The 19,752-nt window shown below is 40.6% G+C and overlaps 1 long non-coding RNA gene across 1 annotated transcript; it reads left to right on the top strand.

Annotated features, from left to right (window-relative positions):
• The first annotated feature begins 932 nt into the window (after positions 1–932).
• Positions 933–17,030, top strand: LOC122059214. The gene is made up of 3 exons (XR_006134003.1): positions 933–1,087; positions 2,785–2,902; positions 16,784–17,030. It is a non-coding gene; the product is annotated as an uncharacterized LOC122059214 (long non-coding RNA).
• The last annotated feature ends 2,722 nt before the right edge of the window (positions 17,031–19,752 follow it).

Below are 19,752 nucleotides of genomic sequence, written 5' to 3'. Positions count from 1 at the left end.
ACTTGGGGTTTTTTAATTATTTTCTCGTATCAGTCTTTATGCTTCCATTGATGTGGTGTATGGATTTAATTTTTGATCCCTAGCCTTCCATTTTCCCTAAGTCTAGGAGATAATGATGATGGAATCACCATACACCTTGATCTTCTTTATCCTAATGGTTAGTGCTATCTCTAGGCCCAATGTGCATGCTTCATACTTGAAATATTGTTGGTACAAGGGACGTCAAGGTGGAAAGATGACGGTAGGTCTAATCCGTCCGATGTCACCAATGGCACTCCTGCACCATAACCCTTATGATTTGTAGCCCCATCAAAGTATAATTGTCATTCACTAGTCATTTCCTCTTCTTCGATTGCTATGATTCCCTCATTTGGGACTTCTTTCCAAAGACGTGACGACAAAGATTTATAGTGGTTCAATTCTGTGATACTCTACTCTCTAAACTCGGTCTAATTAACCACATTGACATAGTTTGATCATATAGGGGCTGAACCGGAGAGAACCGACACAGGTACTATATGGAATATGGTAGCAAGAGTGACCTTGAACTTGGGTTGGCCTGACATGACCGAGCGGGTACCTGGTGTAATATATGCACCCAAACCTTGCACTTGCACACACCACAAGGCCATGTACAAAAAGTAAAGGTACGTACTAGTATTTGTGGGTGCCAACGTAATCTAATATTATGTGGGAGTTTATTCCCATTGAAGCCCACCTGAGATGTGTCTACCTGAGGTTTAGTCCACTTGAGATTTAGCCCACCTGAGATGTACCCACCTGAGATATACCCTCCTGAGATGTACCAACCTAAGATATACCCACTTGAGATTTAGTCCACCTGAGATTTAGAAGATATTTTTAGGCCAAGGTATAAAAGGGGAGACATTACTTGTCTTTTCTCTAATTAATGTTAGTTGGTCGGTGGGAGAGTAAAGAAGAGAGAGAAAGAAGAAGAAGAAAGGAAAAGAGGAAGAAGAAGAAGAAAAAAAAAGAAGGGGAAGTTGATCGTAGAGCTTCACCAGAATTGGGTCTTGGTATTTTGAGCCCGGATTTATGATTAGCTCACCGAGGACTTTGATTTGAGGTAGGTATTGCACACATTCCAAGGATTCTTAGGAAAATCCCATCCTTAAACCCTCTTTTTTTATTTTTGGGAAAGAACTCACTTGGATCTTACTAATCCTACTTGGATAATCAAATCTAAGGTCTAATGGAAGGTGTGTATAATGATTTTGAAGGATTTGAAAAGAGTGTTGGTGAAGATCTAAAGTATTTGGAGGTTTTTGAGCAAAAGAAGTGAAATTTGGGGTTTCATTGGTGTTTTTGAAAAAGATGTAAGAATCTTCCTTTTCTTTTGGTTTGATCTTAGATCTAGGTTGAGGGTATATGATTGGACCTTAGACAAGTGATTTGAGTCATCGGATCATCCCTAAACAAGTTCCCTAAGTCGGAGGAAAGTTGGGAATGATGTTGAAAAAATTTCGTTCAAAGACTGAAGGTATTTTTACCCCACCTGTCTTCTAGTTTTAGCCCACCTGAGTTCCCAGAACTCAGTTTCTAGGCTCTGGAGTAACTGGCGGGCTGAAACCGATGGGCTACACATAGCCCACCGGTCTTCTAGTTTTTGCCCACCTGAGTTCCTAGAACTCAGTTTCTAGGCTCTGGAGTAATCGACGAGCTACATAGCCCACCGGTCTTTGGCTCTAGCCCACCGGTCTTTCCAGAATTCCCAGAATTAGTCTAAATTTGATGGGTAACCCCCATTTATGATTATAAACCTGATTTTAGTATTCAAATATGATGATTTTGACCCCAAAATAGTGAAATGATAAACCATTATGTTTATACTAGGTTACACTCAATATACACGTACCCACACATCGGATCTTTTTTGTACCGGGTACAAGCACCGTATACATATACAAGTAAGTGGGGAGTGGACTCTGATTTAAATTCAAAATGTTATGCATCATTTAACATGTATTAGTCTAGCCATGTCATCATATTACTGTATATAGACTAGGCTTTACATATGTCATATCACGCATTGTATGTGCATTTACATAACATAATATGCTTTGCTTTATGATGAATATCTTTTATGTCTTGATGTATGTGATGGAAGAATTTCATTTGGGCATGACGTATATGCTAGATTAGATGCCGTAGTCGGCTTGGAAACAATGCATGGTGGCTCGTGGTATGAGATGTGGCGTCATTATGTAATCGTACTATACTCATGTAGAAGTATGTGGTTAGGATGGTAATTTACACTTGTGCTACAACCTTTCCCAATAGACATTTACATGTTGGGGGATCATTGGGGAAAAGCATCGAGTTACGGTTGTCGAACTCCTACAGCGGTTAGAAGTACACATGACTGATCGCTAGTCGGTAACCCCGGTGATATATTCAGAGGGCCGATTGTATTATTTTTATTTTGGGTGGAGTCACCCATTTACTTTCTATCATTTAAATTTTTTGGGAATCGGCTTGCATTTTAAATTTTGGTACCAACGGTGGGCCTTCTTCGATAACCCTATGGGCGTATCGTGGGATGGGGTTCGCAGCTCGTACCTGGGCATATGCGCACTATGGTTATGAGTAACACATAACCTATGACCTAGTAATTTTGTTAGGCTAATAGGGTTAAAATGAATTGCATATATGCACATTTGTTTGGCGATTATTTGTGTGGTTTTCCTTGTGTGGTCTTCTTTTCCACTTACTGGGCTAGTGAGCTCATCCCATATGCACAACTCTTTTTATGTGATTTTGCAGGTTACCTGCCTCGTGATCAGGAGCCAAGCCCCACCATGGAGTTTCCATCTAAGGACTGGTGGGTCCCTGACGAGTTTGAGCACGGTGCCGATTGAACGTGCGAGGATTGTGCTTCATGGTAGCTATGACTCCTGAGTGATTCTTTTTTTTATTCTTTTTTATGTACTCTCTTTTGTTACTTAATGCTTAAATTGTTATATTTTTGTATATATCATGCCTTCGGGCCCAAATGTATGTAACTTTTATAACTCAATTTAGGAATCAAGTATTTGAGAAACAATTATAGATATTATTATGAACAGGTCTTCCGCTGAAAATATAGATCTTATCTTAGTTTAGTAGATGTATGCTATATTGTAGTTACTGCATTGTTAATCCTGGCAGGTCTGTGAGTTAACTGATATTAACTCAGTCACCGGCTCGGCTTTGTGCTAGTGTGGTGTGCAACAGTGGTATTAGAGCGCAATGCTCTGCCTGCCTACAGCATACTGCTTAGACCCCATAGAAACTATAATAGGTCTAGGGTGGGTGAAGATAAAAACCTTATGAAAAGTTAAAAAGTCTTAAATTAAATATAAAATAATTTGTAACCCTTACATTCATGGCATGCATGCATTGATAGTATGAATCCTGATTAACTAGTTTTAAAATTGTCATAATTGAGTTTACTTGGTAGTAGAATTTTAACAAAATTTCGACAGTATAACGGCGTAAAATGAGAAAACCAAAAAAAATTTCAAACAAAAAACCTAATAGACAACAAGAATAATAAAATAATAACATATAGAGGTCGTGTCGGCAACCATCAAACCACGCAGTTTAATATAAGCAAATCATTCAGAAATTTACAATTACTATCAAGATCACAATTCAAACTTTAAGTACACCAATGAAATAAATTACAAAATGAATGACAGATGCTATCATTTCTTAAAGCTATGCTAGTTCGATCACTTACATAAAACAGGAAAGTCAACTATAAAACCCAAAATAGTCAAGACTGTCAAATAAAGCTGAAAAGAGACAAGTAGAATGATAAGTAAAGGGTTAAAAGAGGATAATAGGCCACCAGCCTAAAACACTAGTCAGAGTCGGAGTCGGAGTCGTCGCTAGAGACATCGAAAGGCTCTCCCAAGTGGACCCAAGAGTTGATGCCGAGACGCATGTCCCAATGAGTGAATCGATCATAGAGGCGCACCACTCTCCTCTATACATGACTGACATCCGTGAAGATCACCCTAGAAGATTGGTACATATCCCAGTTGAGTCGCTGAAACCTGGACTCCATCTCTCCAAATTGCCTCCACATCTGGAGCTCTCTACTGGTGTTCTCCTCCACTCTCCTGAGAAGCTCTTGCTCCCTGGCCGCATTCTCTCCAAGCTGACCTCTGAGCTCAGCCTGACTCTCTCTCAGGGACCTTAACTCTGATAGGATATCCTGTAGGATAGGTGTCTCTCCAGTAGGTGGCGGAGCTGAAGTCTGTGTTCCAAAAGCACTAGGTATGCCCGGGCCACTAGCTCTGGCTGATCTAGAACAGCCAGCTCTATGGAAAGCGGGATCTGTCGCCGTAGTATCCAAAGGCACCTCCTCCAAAATCTCCTCCTCTCTGATCTCCTCATAGTACGGGAAGTGACTCCCATCATCTCTGGTACGCTTATCCTCATCTATGGGCACACCCTCCTCCTGCTCCTCAACTACCTAAGGCTCTACCATCAAGGCATGCAGGTTCATTTGCCTCAAGTTCCTTACAGAGAACTTATCCCTCAGGATCGATCCCTCCTCCTCAGAAAGGTCGACTGCGAAATGCTCAAAGACTCAAGTAAGAGCTTTGCATAGGGTAGGCTAGCATCCTTGGGATGTAAGGCATGGTAATGCATGGACCTCAGCATGAAGTAGGGGAGGCATAGTCTAGGTACATTACCCTCAAGGGCAGATAGCTGACAAGCAGCTAGGTAGGTGGGCATGAAACCTACCTGATTCTGATGACCACTCCAAGAGCTAGGTTGAACTATAATAACCTAGAAAATACCTTACCCTTAGGAGAAAAGTCCAACTCGGATGCAGGCCTTACTGGTGAACTACTAATCACCTCGTAGATGTGCTCCTGAGTGTCCCAGCTCATCAGTGGGCTCATGCCTCTGGTCCTGGGAGGACTGTAGTAGTGGATGCCCTTTGAGGAGATACCCATATCTCTGCCAATCTATCCACGATAAGGATGATCTCTACACCCTTCACCATACTGACTATGACAAACTCCCCCTTGTCCTCCATGGCCTCCAGGTTACAGTAGAACCTCCTCACCAAACCCTTGTAGTATGGCTAGTCAATGTTGAGGATGGACTCCCAACCAAGGGCAGAAAACCTCTCAAAGAGGTGAAGCAAGAAAAGTGTTCCATAATCATCTGCTTTTCCAATATCATCGGTAGTGAACAGAAGGTACTCCATAATGACACAACTCTCGCACTGTGGAAGACCATCTCATCATAGATGGATGAGTCCTCCCATTCCCTAAATGGTGATGGGGCTGAAGAACTAGACCCCACCTCTCTCTTCCTAGCCTTGGAAGTTTTTCTCTTCCTTGATGGCTCTACGAATTCCTTGCCTCTTCTTAGTGGCATCCTAAAATTTCAAAGAAGAGAGATAAGTACATAAAGTAAAATAGGAAGTCAAGTATAAGGAGTATCAATTCGAGACGGATAGTAGAAATGGAATCAAAGTGATGAATGAGATAATGCATGTGTGGATTGAGATATACAATGACCCAAGTGAGATGTGGTCTTGATGCGTGAACAGTCCAAGAATGTATACAATGAATAGATCCTTTTAAGAGAACACGAGATACCATACTAGATTAAACAAGAGGTAGCATATCCCTATTCGGGTTTAGAATAAGAAATTGAAGGATCCCAAATAAGTATACCAACCAAGTAGAGAAATTCAAATTTTAGGAATCTATCCAAATGGAAGGTTTACATTCAAAGAAAACAAGTAATGATGATTCTAATATGCTTGAAGATTAATGATTCAAATGTAAACAAAGAATTCAAGGTATGGCTAGGTATAAACTTTTCTAATGTTGTTGCCCTCTCTGTTTGGGAAAATTATATAAGGATTTTAGGGCTATCATAACATCCAAATTGGGGTAAGTTGCAAAGGAACGGTTATTGAACACAAGAGAAGCCTAACATTGCAATGAGAACAAGGGAAACTCATAATGTGGATGCTAAATTAACATAAATGAGAGAAAGGCACAACAAAATCCCCAAAATCGTTGTTTAGGGCATAAAAAGGGAGAAAATCTCTCCAATGTTCCATTTCAAGGATCAAACTAATTGGAAACTTAAAGCTAAGCTCTACAATAGCACATGAATCGTTTTTCATGGAGAGAATCAAAGGAAAAACCAAAGCCCCAACCCCATTGGCGATTTTTTCATATAAAAAAGAGAAAACCCAGAAATTTTGGGAAGTAAAAGGGTTAGGACCTTACCTTGAAGATGGAGTGGTAGAGAAGGCAAACTTCAGTAGAACGTTGTGTCGATTCGGTGAGTCGAGTCATGAGGAATCACCCAAGGATCAGCCAAAATCACCTGAGTTCGTATGAGAGGGAAGGAGAGAAAAATGGGCAGAAAAACAAGGTTTAAAACCCCTTTAATCACAGCCTCGGGTAACTCCGGTGGGTTGAAACCGACAGGGTTCAGCCAGCCAAGCCCATCGGTCTTTAGCCCGTCAGTTTTGGTAGTAAAGGCCCAACTCCACCAGTGGGTCCTACATGGCCTGCATTGGTGGGTTTAATGGTCATTTTTGAAAAACTATAAGTTTATATAAGAGATTTGGGCTGATACATATAATGAAATACAAATTTGGAGTTAAATTGTTTTGTACACATTTCTTCGATTATTTTGGGATGGAAATGCACAAAGTTGCGAGTTAAGCTTCGAACAATTGTGTAATGAGTGGTAATACTAACATAAATGAGATTTTTATGCAAATCAGGTACACTAGCGATGGTACGCACTAGATCCGAGGGTGTCACACGGGTTGCACCTCGAGGTACTCATCCTGTTGGTAGGCCACCAATCAATAGAAGGCCTCAACCTATGGGGTAAGCATCTAACCCATAACCTCAAGAGACAATTGATCAAGATGTGGCTCATGAGGATCCACCCATGGCTACACTTCCTGATCCTCCATCAGTACTTACCTCTGGTGATGTTGAGAACTTGATTCAACAATCGAATCAGAATCTCCATCAGCAGATTCTCCAGCAACAGCAAGCATTTATGACTGCTATGCAATAGCAGTGGTATGCTGCACTACCAGGTTATCCTCCTAGGGTAGATATTCCACAAGGTCCAACTGGAGGGCCTGGTGTTGGGGCACAGGTTGGAGGTACACCACCTGGCATCAACCCTCATAACCAAGTTGGAGGTACACCACCCATATTACCTCAGGGTACACCTCCATATATGATGCCACCTCCTTACTCGTACCATCCGGTGTATGTACCATATTTTTAGCCGGTGGGCCATACCACAAGAGTGGTGGAGTCATTAAAAAGGAACCTACCACCTACATTCACTAAGGTGGGTAGTGACCCTTGGGAACCGGATTGATAGATCCAAGAGATTGAGAAGATATTTGAAGTGATTGAGTGCACTGATGCTCAAAGGATTATTTATAGGGGTTACAGTTTATGAATCAGGCCAACTCCTGGTGGTAAGTCTCAAAAGCCATATTGTTTACAACACACCTGGAACTCATATGGGAACAATTCAAGGAATTATTCTTAGCAAACTACTACCCTCGTAGTTTTAGAGACCGCAAGGAAGCGGAGTTCTCGGCCTTAACTCAAGGAAGTAAGTCTATCCTTGAGTATCAACAACAGTTTGAGGCCCTATTCTACTTTGCACTCCCTCACATGAAATCAACTGAAGAAAATGGTAAGAATTTCTGAAAGGATTGAAGGTATCCATTGCACAATACTTGAGGCATTAGATCTCATCGACTATGTTTTGATTGTACACAAGGACAAAACCATGGAAGATAAGATGAAAGGTGAATCATTCCTTATACCTCGAGTATGGAAGAGAGCGAACCCTTATGTGGATTCAGGTGGCCCAAGTAAGAATTTTTGTGGATCATACAAATTTGCTCCTTCATACAAGCAACTCTACAGGCCATCGGGTTATCCTCCTCGATGCGCTAGTGGGCCGGGTACTACATCTTTTTGTCTAAATACCAGTACGGTGCCCATAGCTACTAGGCCACCTCACCCTCCACTTGCTACAGGTCAAGCTCAGATAGCTCCTGCTCTGGCTCAAGCCTTGTAGAACAGTTGTTTTAATTGCCATTCATATGGGCATTTTACTAAAGATTACCGAGCCCGACCAGCCGTACCAGCCAATCAGCCTTCTGGGTACAGACATGCTTTGACTCAAGGGAGTCAACCACAAGGAAGGATGTATGCTTTGTTAGCTGAGGAAGCTAAAGCTAGCACAGAAGTGGTAGCAGGTACGATTTAAATTGAATTATCTTTTGGTAAATATTGATGACATGCTATGCATATGTGCATTGCTGTATTAGGTGTCTTACCTGTATCAGGTATACCAGCATATGTCTTGTTTGATTCAGGGGCTTCACATTCGTTTACATCAAAGAGATTTACTGAGAAACTTGACATGGCACCTAAGATATTAGAGCATAAAATGATAGTTAGTACACCTACAGGAAAAATTTCACAGTTGAAGGCAGTATATAGGCCATACACCATTGAGATCAGTGGAAAGTAGTTAGATGCCCAACTCATCAAGTTCAACATGCAAAACTTTGATGTTATACTAGGCATGGATTGGTTATCAGCACATCAAGCAAGCGTGGGTTATGCTGAGAAATAGATCAAGGTGATTGATAATGAAGGGAATGAACTAATATACCAAGCGGATGTGATAAAGCAGGCTAAGAAGGTCCTCATCTCTACTCTGCAAGCAGTAAAGTTGTTGAAAAATGGATGTCAGGGGTACCTCACATCGGCGATTGATTTAGATGCAAAGGTCACACCTCTAGAGGTAGTAGAGGTAGTTAAAGAGTTCCCAATCGTCTTTCCAGATGATCTAACTCAGCTATCACCTGACAGGGAGTTGGAATTTGTTATAGATTTGATTTCTGGAGCTGCCCCAATGTCCAAGGCCCTGTATAGAATGGCACCAGTAGAACTAAAAGAATTGCAAGTACAGTTGTAAGATCTATTGAATAAGGGATTCATACGCTCAAGTGCATCACCTTGGGGTGCTCCAGTGTTGTTTGTTAAGAAGAAAGATGGAAGCTTGCGTATGTGCATTGATTACTAGGAGTTAAACAGGTTAACTATCAAGAACCGGTATCCATAGCCATGCATTGATGATCTGTTTGATCAACTACAAGGTGCTAGGGTATTTTCAAAGATTGACCTCAGATCCGGGTATTATCAACTCAAGATAAAGAATAGTGATATACCAAAGATAGCCTTTAGAACTTGGTACAGTCATTATGAGTTCTTAGTGTTGTCTTTGGGGTTGACTAATGCACCAGCAGCTTTCATGGATTTGATGAACCGAGTGTTTCATAATGTTCTTGACAAGATCATTATTTTCATTAATGATATCTTGATCTACTCGAAGTCAGAAGAAGGCCATTTAAAACACTTGAGGATGGTACTACAGAGACTGAGAGAACAACAGTTATATGCGAAATTTAGCAAGTGTGAATTTTGGCTCAAATAGTTGGATTCTTAGGACACGTGTTGTCTAAAAATGGGATCAAAGTGGATCCAGATAAGGTGAAAGTTGTAGTAGACTGGGAGGTACCCAAGAGTGTAACATAAATTAAACGTTTCTTGGGTTTGACAGGTTACTATAGACGCTTCATCGAGAACTTTTCTCAGATTTCAGCACCAATGACCAAGCTGACTAGGAAGGGTATAAAGTTTGATTGGTCAAAGGAGTGTGAAGAAAGTTTTCAAGAGCTGAAGAAGCAACTAGTATCAGCACCAGTTTTGACTATTCCTAAAGGCACAGGTGGAATGACAGTGTATACCGATGCTTCCAAAGTCGGATTGGGCTGTGTACTTATGCAACATAGCAAGATCGTAGCTGTCACACCCCGTTCACACAGAACCGGACCGATGACCGGGTTAACTCTGGTTAACCCAAACCTACCAGGATCATCTGATACAGTACCCAACCACAGCATACACACATCTAAAATAAACGTTCAAAAGTTCAGCGGAAGACTTAATTTACCTGTAAATACCCCCAATATACTTGATACCCAAATTGTAGTATATAGATAAATACATGTGGGCCTGCAGGCATGATATTTACACAAAAAGAATAACAATTCACGTATCAAGTACACAAAAAGGGGTCATCAAAAGAATCAAAAAGTAAACTCTGTACGACGTCAATACTGCGGTCCCGCAACACAGTCCTCACACTCACAATCTGTGCCATGCTCATACTCCTCGTGGACCCACCAATCCTCGTCGGGGAACTCAACTGTGGGGCCCGACCCTTGATCTTCAGGCGGGTGACCTGCAAAATCATCTAAAAGGGGTGTACATGTGGGATGAGCTCACTAACTCAGTAAGTGAAAAGAAGGACCACACAACAATCCACACAACAATCACATCCATATGCACTATATGCTATGTAATTCATTTTAAATCTCATCCACCTAAACAACATTACTAAGTCTTGGATTTGGTGCTACTACAATCATAGTGCGTGTATGTTCTGGGTACGAGCCGTGAACTCCATCTAGCGATACGCCCATAGGGCTGTCGAAGAAGGCCCACCGTGAGTACTCAAAAAACTAAAGCATGCCAACTACCGGCTCTCAACATAAAAGTAAATGACAGAAAGTAAAGGTGCTGACTCCAGCAATTTAAAAGCAGTACGATTTGCCCTCTTGAATATACCACTGAGGTTGCCGACTATCCTAATGACCAGCCTGGCGTATGTCTAACTGCCACAGTGACCCGACACCCGCGATCACTGCTTCCCCCTAAGTGATAACCCAACACCACAACCCCTGTTGGGAAGGGTTGTAGCACGGGAAGATGATAATCCTAAACCGCATGCTCCTGTATGATATAGTACGATTGCATAGTGCCATCGCGTCCCATTCCACGGGCCACCAATGCACTCGTTTCCAAGCCGACTATGACATCTAGTCTAATAATACATCATGCACAATGATTCCATCATTCATCACATAAGCACATCGATCAATTAACATTGAGAAAGTAAATATAACACACATGTCATAATCATGTGAGGATGACTAAGCTACACATAGTTTGCATGATGACATGGCTAGTCTAGATACGATTGAATGATGCCAAACAAGCTTTAAAGTAAAAGTAAACGTCCTCTCCCCACTTACTTGTTGTGTACAAAGACTCACGCCTTGTACGGGTGAGATCCGGCGCGAGAAACGTAAATTTTGGTGAACCTATCATAAGTGAATGGGGTTAGCATTTCACCACTTTGGGGTCAAAACTAACAAGATTCGATGATTAAATCATGTTTAGAGTCATAAAAGAAGGTTGCACGTCCGTTTTGGGTCCATTCAGGCACAAAAATCATGTTGGGGGCCTCTCGGGTGGGTCGGACAGCCCATCGGTCATCTCAGGTGGGTGGGTCGGCCCGCCGGTCGGCCAGCCTGTCCCAGCCCATCGGTAGGGACCGAGGGTCAGTCCTCTCAGGCAGGCAGGTTGGACCACCGGTTGGCCCACATGTGGGGACCGAAGGCCTGCCCTCTCAGGCGGGTGCCCTCAGGCGGGCTGTGCGGCCCACCGGTCCCAGCCCACCTGTGAGGGCGAAAAAATGCCTTTTTCCTTGAAACTTTTCCCAACCCTTAGGGAATCAAATGGGGCTTTTCCAATCCCATTTTCCACACATTCAAGGTCTTATAAGATGATTCTAACCTAGATCTAAGTTAGATTTAAGGATTGAGAAGCCATCCTACTTTCTTTGCTCAAGAACTCCTTTCAAAACCCCAAAATCATTTCTTAGCTCAAGAAATCACCAATGCTTCTCCAACCTTGTAAACACTTCTTCGAATCCTTCAAAATCAACACATGAATCATTTATTACACCTTAGATTCATCATCTCAAGTGGGATTTACAAGATCTCAAGAAACTCTACCCAAAACAAGGGTTTTACTTGGGTTTGGTGAAAGTTTAAGAAGCATAGCCTTTGCTCACCTCCAATCGTAGATCTCGTGTTGGGGATCACTCTTCCGACGTCGGAATGGGAAGATCAAACCTTGGCGCTGCTTAAATCCATTTCTTCTTCCTCTTCCTTCCCCTTTCTTCTTCTCCATTTTCTTTTGTCCCTTCTTTTCTCTCACCTCTTTACTCTTCTCACCAAACTCCTTAATGTAATAAATGAGAAAATAAAAAACACAATAATGTTATTTATACTTTTTAAAACCACATGGGTGGGTCACTCAGGTGGGCGGATGTGCCCACCTATGACCGCCCACCTAAGGGCCGAAAGTTGGCCAACAAGTGGGATTTTGATGGAATTCGACTCTCGACATGTATCTCATTCTCAGCACAGGGTATATTATACGTATGCGCTTTAGGATACGGCTACATACCAGCATTATCTGTACATGGCCTTATGATACGTGCATGTGCACGGCTTGGGTACACCCGTCTCCTCTGGCACTGACTCGGACTTGTCTGGCCAACCTGTGTTCAAAGTCACCCTTGCCATCATGGTCCATAAGTAACCCGCCTTAACCCTCTCTGGTCCGGGTCCTGCATGGTTAAACCGGGTCAACCATGTAATTAGACCGGGTTTAAAAAGTAGGGTATCACAGTAGCATATGCGTCCAGACAATTGAAGGACTATGACAAGAACTACCCTACTCATGACTTGGAGCTAACAGTGGTCGTTTTTGCCTTAAAGATTTGGCATCACTACTTGTATGGTGAAAAGTACGAAATATATAGTGACCACAAAAGTCTTAAGTACTTTTTCACCCAAAAAGACTTGAATATGAGACAAAGGAGATGGCTTGAGCTTATGAAAGATTATGATTGTGATATTCAGTATCACCCAGGGAAGGCCAACGTAGTGGTAGATACGTTAAGCCAGAAAGCTCAAACTGTGTAACTTTCCTATCTAGCTGTCAATCCAAAGCTCGTGCAGGAGGCAATGGTAATGGATGAAATCCTCTTGTATGAGGGAGCGACCTTGGAACTAGAGCACCAGATAGATGATGTTCAACAGTTGACTATGTCCTTAGCGACTCTACAGGTACACTCTTCCATCAGGGAAGAAATCATATGAAATAGCCTTTTTATCCTGAGTTACAACGGATCAGAGAGAAGATTCAAGAGAAAAAAATGAATAACCCTAGTTTTACATTAGCCAGTGATGGGGCATTGTTGTTTTGGGGCAGATTATGTGTACCCTATGACAAAGTAATACAAGACAAAATAGTAAAGGAAGCACACAGTTCAGAGTACTCTCTTCACCCTAGAAGTACCAAGATGTACAAAGACCTAAAGCAACACTACTGGTAGCCAGCAATGAAGTCCATGATAACTTTGTATATGTTGACTTGTCTTGCATGTTAGAAAGTCAAATTTGAACGGCACCGACCTTTTGGCACTCTTCAATGGCTCCCAGTACCTAAATGGAAGTGGGATAACATTACAATTGACTTAGTCACCGGACTACCACGTACACCTAAGGGAATGGATGCAATTTGGGTAGTGGTTGACAGGCTTACTAAGACAGCTCACTTTATTCCGATAAGGACCACTTACACCATGGATAAGCTGGCACATCTTTACATGGATAATGTTATACGCTTACATGGTGTACCAATGAGCATTGTATCAGAGAGAGACCCAAGGTTTACCTCCAAATTCTGGAAAAGCTTCCAGCAAGCCTTGGGACACAATAAAATCTGAGTACGACCTTCCATCCATAGATAGACGGACAGTCTGAGCGGACAATACAGATATTAAAAGACATACTCCGAGCTTGTGTCATAGAAATGAGTGGCATTTGGGAGGAATATATACCTCTTATGGAGTTTTCTCACAACAACAGCTACCAAACTACAATTAAGATGGCTCCATATGAAGTATTGTATGGTAGAAAGTGCAGAACTCCTTTATACTGGGACAAAGTGGATGAACGTCGAATACTTAGACCAGAAATGATTCAGATGACATGTGATAAAGTCAATGTCATTAGAGAAAGAATTAAAGCAGCCCAATCATGCCAAAAGAGCTATGCAAATAGCCGTAGGATGGAAATGGAATTCCAAGAGGGAGAGAAAGTGTTCCTCAAAATATCTCCTACCAAAGACCTGCGTAGATTTTACAAGAAAGGCAAGTTAAATCCGAGATATATTGGGCCATTCGAGATTTTGAAGCGAGTTGGAGCAGTAGCATACATGTTGGTACTACCACCTTCCCTCAGCAGTGTTCACAATGTCTTCCATGTATCCATGTTGAAGTAGTACGTTCATGATATATCCCGTGTACTACTTGTGGAACTGGAATACTTAGAAGTTGATATGATATATGAAGAACATCCGACTGTGATCTTAGATCGGAAGGTGAAAACTCTCTGCAACCGCTCTATCGCTTTTGTGAAGATTCGGTGGGCTAACCACCCGATTAAAGAGGCATCTTGGGAGAAAGATGATGATATTCAAACCTTGTATCCTCATCTTTTTGGACAATCAGGTACTACAATTTCAGGGACAAAAATTTTAAAAAGGGGGGGGGTAATGTGATACCCTACTTTCTTAACCAGATCTAATTAACCGCATTAACTTGGTTTGACCATATAGGGGTTGAACCAGAGAGAACCGATATAAGTATCATATGGAATATGGTAGCAAGGGTGACCTTGAACTTGGGTTGGCCTGACATGACCGATCGGGTACCAAGTGTAATATGTGCACCCAAGCCTTGCACTTGCACGCACCATGAGGCCATGTACAAAAAGTAAATGTACGTACTAGTATTTGTGGGTGTCAACGTAATCTAATATTATATCGGAGTTTATTCCCATTGAAGCCGACCTAAGATGTACCGGTCTGAGATTTAACCCACCTGAGATATACCCACTTGAGATTTAGCCCGCCTAAGATGTACCCACCTAAGATGTACTCACCTGATATATACCCACCTGAGATTTAGCCCACATGAGATATACCCACCTGAGATAGCCAACTTGAGATTTATAAGATATTTTAGGGGCCCAGATATAAAAGGGGAGACATTAGTTGGCTTTTCCCTCATTAATGTTAGTTGGTCGGTGGGAGGGTAAATAAGAGAGAGAAAGAAGAAGACAAGAAAAGAGGAAGAAGAAGAAAGAAGAAGAAGGGGAAGTTGACCATAGAGCTTCACCAGAGCTGGGTCTTGGTATTTTGAGCCTAGATTTATGATCAGCTTAGGTCTTCGATTTGAGGTAGGTATTGCACACATTCCAAGGATTCTTAGGAAAACCCCATCCTTAAACCCTCTTTTTGATTTTTAGGAAAGAACTCACTTGGATCTTGCTAATCCTACTTGGATAATCAAATCTAAGGTCTAATGGAAGGTGTGTATAATGATTTTGAAGGATTTGAAAGGAGTACTGGTGAAGATCTAAAGTATTTGGAGGTTCTTAAGCAAAAGAAGTGAAATTTGGGGTTTCATTGGTGTTCTTGAAAAAAGAGGTAAGAATTTTCCTTTTCTTTTGATTTGATGTTAGATCTAGGTTGAGGGTACGTGATTAGACTTTAGACAAGTGATTTGAGTCACCGGATCATCCCCAAACAAGTTTATTAAGCTAGAGGAAAGTCGGGAATGATGTTGGAAAATTTTCGTTCAAAGACTGGGGGCTGAAACCGACGGGCTACATAGCCCACCGATCTTTGGCTCTAGCCCACCTGTCTTTCCAGAATTCCCATAATTGGTCTAAATTTGATGGGTAACCCCCATTTATGATTATAAACCCATTTTTAGTGTTCAAACATGATGATTTTAACCCCAAAATAGTGAAATGATAAATCATTATGTTTATGATAGGTTACATTCAATATACGCGTACCCACACATCGGATCTTTTTCCTACTAGATATAAGCACCGTGTACATCTACAAGTAAGTGGGGAGTGGACTCTGATTTAAATTCAAAATGTTATGCATCATTTAACATGTGTTAGTCTAGCCATGTCATCATATTTCTGTGTGTAGATTAGACATCACATATCACGCATTGTATGTGCATTTACATAACATAATATGCTTTGTTTTATGATGAATATCATTTATGTCTTGATGTATGTGATGGAAGAATTTCATTTAAGCATGACGTATATGCTAGATTAGATGCCGTAGTCAGCTTAGAAACGAGTGCGCATGGTGGCTCGTGGTATGGGACGCAACACCATTGTGTAATCGTACTATGCTCATGTAGAGGTATGTGGTTAGGATGTGATTTACTCTTGTACTACGACCCTTCCCAACAGGGGTTTACGTGTTGGGGGATCATTGGGCGGAAACATCGAGTTGTGATTGTCGAACTCTTGTAGCGGTTAGAAGTACGCACAACTGATCACTAGAATAGTCGGTAACCCCAGTGGTATATTCAGAGGACCAATCATACTATTTTTATTTCAGGTGGAATCATCCATTTACTTTCTGTCATTTAAATTTTTTAGGAGTCGGCTTACATTTTAAATTCTGGTACCAACGGTGGGCCTTCTCCGACAACCCTATGGGCGTATCGTGGCCGGGCTCGTACCCTGGGCATACGCGCACTGTGGTTGTGAGTAGCATATAATCTATGACCTAGTAATGTTGTTAGGCTAATAGGGTTAAAATGAATTGCATATAGGTGCATTTGTTTGGTGATTATTTGTGTGGTTTTCCTTATGTGGTCTTCCTTTCCACTTACTGGGCTAATAAGCTCATCTCACGTGCACAACTCTTTTTAGGTGATTTTGCAAGTTACCAACCTAGTGATCATGAGCCGGGCCTCACTGTGGAGTTTCCATTTGAGGACTGGTGGGTCCCTGACGAGTTCGAGCACGGTGTTGATTGCACGTGTGAGGATTATGTTGCATGGCAGATGTGACTCCTGAGTGATTCTTTTTTTTTCTTTTTGATGTACTCCTTTTTGTTACTTGATGCTTAAATTGTTATATCTTTGTATATATATCATGCCTTCGGGCCCAAATGTATGTAACTTTTATAATTCAATTTGGGTATCAAGTATTTGGGAAACAATTACAGGTATTATTATAAACACGTCTTCCGTTGAAAATACAAGTCTTATCTTAGTTTAGTAGATGAATGATGTATTGTAGTTACTGCACTGTTGATCCTGGCAGGTTTGTGAGTTACCAGTGTTGACTCGGTCATCAGCTCGGCTTTGTGCGAGCGGGGTGTGACAAATTCAATCCGAGTCTAGCCTATTCCTCACAAGATCACCTTGAGAGGTATCCATTAGTTTTTCCCAATCAATATAGTAGGTGGGGAGGAATCACCTTTACAAACTCTTGTAAGGAAAAGAGGATCCGTACAATCTCTTTACAGCATAAGAGGGTCCTTTAGAATCTCTTTTAAGGATGAGAGAGTCATTACAATCTCTTTTAAGGATGAGTGTCCTTACAATCTCTTTACAGGATAAGAGGGTCCTTTAGAATCTCTTTTAAGGATGAGAGAGTCATTACAATCTCTTTTAAGGATGAGTGTCCTTACAATCTCTTAAGGATAAGAAGGTTCACACTTGTCTAAGTACAGTCAAGAACAATGTGTAAATGAAAATGCTCACTTTTAGAGTTAAACCAACTCTTGGGCAAAACATACTTTCAATGGATAGAAAGGTTGGATGTTACCTCGTGTGGTGTATGTATGCTATGCAATTAATATAATGAATGCACCTTGTAGTATTTTCAATGCTTACGATAGAATTCTAAATAATAGAGAAAACTTGTATGGAGAGAGTTAAGTTCCTCTTTTAACATATGCTTAAATAGCAAGGCTAGAACTCAAACGTATAACTTGCTTCTCTTCACTCTAATACCCAATTAATGCACTTGGATGAGTAGCATTGAGTGTTATATGTTGTGCACAAGTGTGTGTCATTTATAGAGTGAGTGGGTTAAGAGAGATGTCAAAATTTGAGTCTAAATGATACATTTTTTCTCTGCTTGTCATTACAGGATGAGGTATCCGTTGGAGGAATATATCTGTTGAGAGTCTTCACAAATCATCTGGTAGGCATCTTGCTAAATTGAAAAATTTATCGAAAGGTCTATGGTAGCTTACTGGCAGAGTTTGACAGTTATCGGTTGGCTTCTATTAGCCAAAAGCCTAACAAGTTCTGCGGAAACAGAACTAATCTGATAGTTACCGGTAGGCCTCTGGATTTTGGCCTAATTGACTGTCTTTACCAAACAGTCATAACTTCCTCGTACAAGTTCGAATTGACTTGATTCAAGTTGTGTTGGCTTCAGAACTCGATGTTATACACTTTTGCAGTAGAAAGTCTCTTTAGATTCAGTAATTTCAAATGACTAAAATACCCTTGAGTGTGGACCTTATTGTTTACTCAACACAGGTTTTTTTTGGTAAAGATTTACTCAACAAAGGCTATGGCTTATCTTAGCGATTATGATTCCAAGATCATATTGGTCTGTTGCATTAGTCATTGGGCATCACCTACGATCATTCTAGGTTAATGATGATGCACTCATCTAGACCCATGTAGTGAACTGCCTTGTGTATAGTGTGTGCACTATAACAATGATCTATATTGTCACTATTTTCTTCCTTCAAATGGTCTTTTACATTCTTTATATTGACCTTGCATGCTTGATGTTTGAAATAACTTCAAGTCTTCACTTCTTGAAGTCTTCATTCTTTTGGTCCTGACACCTTGAGATCTTGATACCTTGAAGTACCTTTTCAAGCTTTGGTGGCTTCATACTCCCACTCTTTTCTTGATTCTTGATTTTATACTTCATCACTTCCATTCTTCATATCATCTTTACTTCTTAACTTCATTCTTCGTTATTTGATGATTCTGATCTTCATTTCATTTTCAAATTTAGCTCAATGACTTGAAGTCTCTACAATACAATACTTGAAGGTAGACTGTTAAATACCTTCATTGTTTGTTATAAGCAAAACCAACTTACAATAGGAGTGTGGGCATATCCCCAACACTCCCACTTCATTTATCATATTTAAATTATTTGTGAACAATCATTCTCTATGTTGTCATATTTTTTCCCTATATATATATATATATATATATATTAAAATCACTAATTCACAAGAGATTGAATAGGAAAGATCAATTTGGATATAATTGGTGGACCCAAATTAGGATCGGATGAGTTCGAAAGATCCATATCATATCCAATCGGATCTATCAATGCGACCATCCTTGATATGCGTAGTTAAAAACCTAGCTTTACCTAGAATCCGATATAGCAATTCTAGTATAAGGACGTGAATTTGAAATCGAAACTGTTTACCGAAATTGAACCAAATTGCTTATACTGAAAATTGTGAATCTGTTTATTAAATGGTTTGGTTTTGGTTTTAAAATTGAAACCGTGATTTGGTTTTGATTTTAAAGTTTTAACCATTAAAACGATTAACATAAATGTAATAAGTTCAACTATTTAAACCTAAAAAGAGGCAATCAAACCCTCTCTCTCTTATGGGCATTCGATGATACTATTGGTGTTTTAGTGGCATTATATCTACAAAAAATGTTTCAAGAAATAGGTTTATCAAATACGAAAAAATTCGTTTTTATTTTTGAAAACATGAAAAATCTTTTTTTTTTTTTTTAATGTAAAAGTAACAAAAACGTTATCAAACAGTGCTTAAGATTTTTTACTCAAGTCATCATTTCTCTTAGATACTTCCTTCAAGAAAAGTAGGTTCC

Source organism: Macadamia integrifolia, chromosome 13, assembly GCF_013358625.1.
Source record: "Macadamia integrifolia cultivar HAES 741 chromosome 13, SCU_Mint_v3, whole genome shotgun sequence".
NCBI classification, from domain to species: Eukaryota; Viridiplantae; Streptophyta; class Magnoliopsida; order Proteales; family Proteaceae; genus Macadamia; species Macadamia integrifolia.
This window is presented reverse-complemented; position numbering and strand designations above follow the sequence as displayed.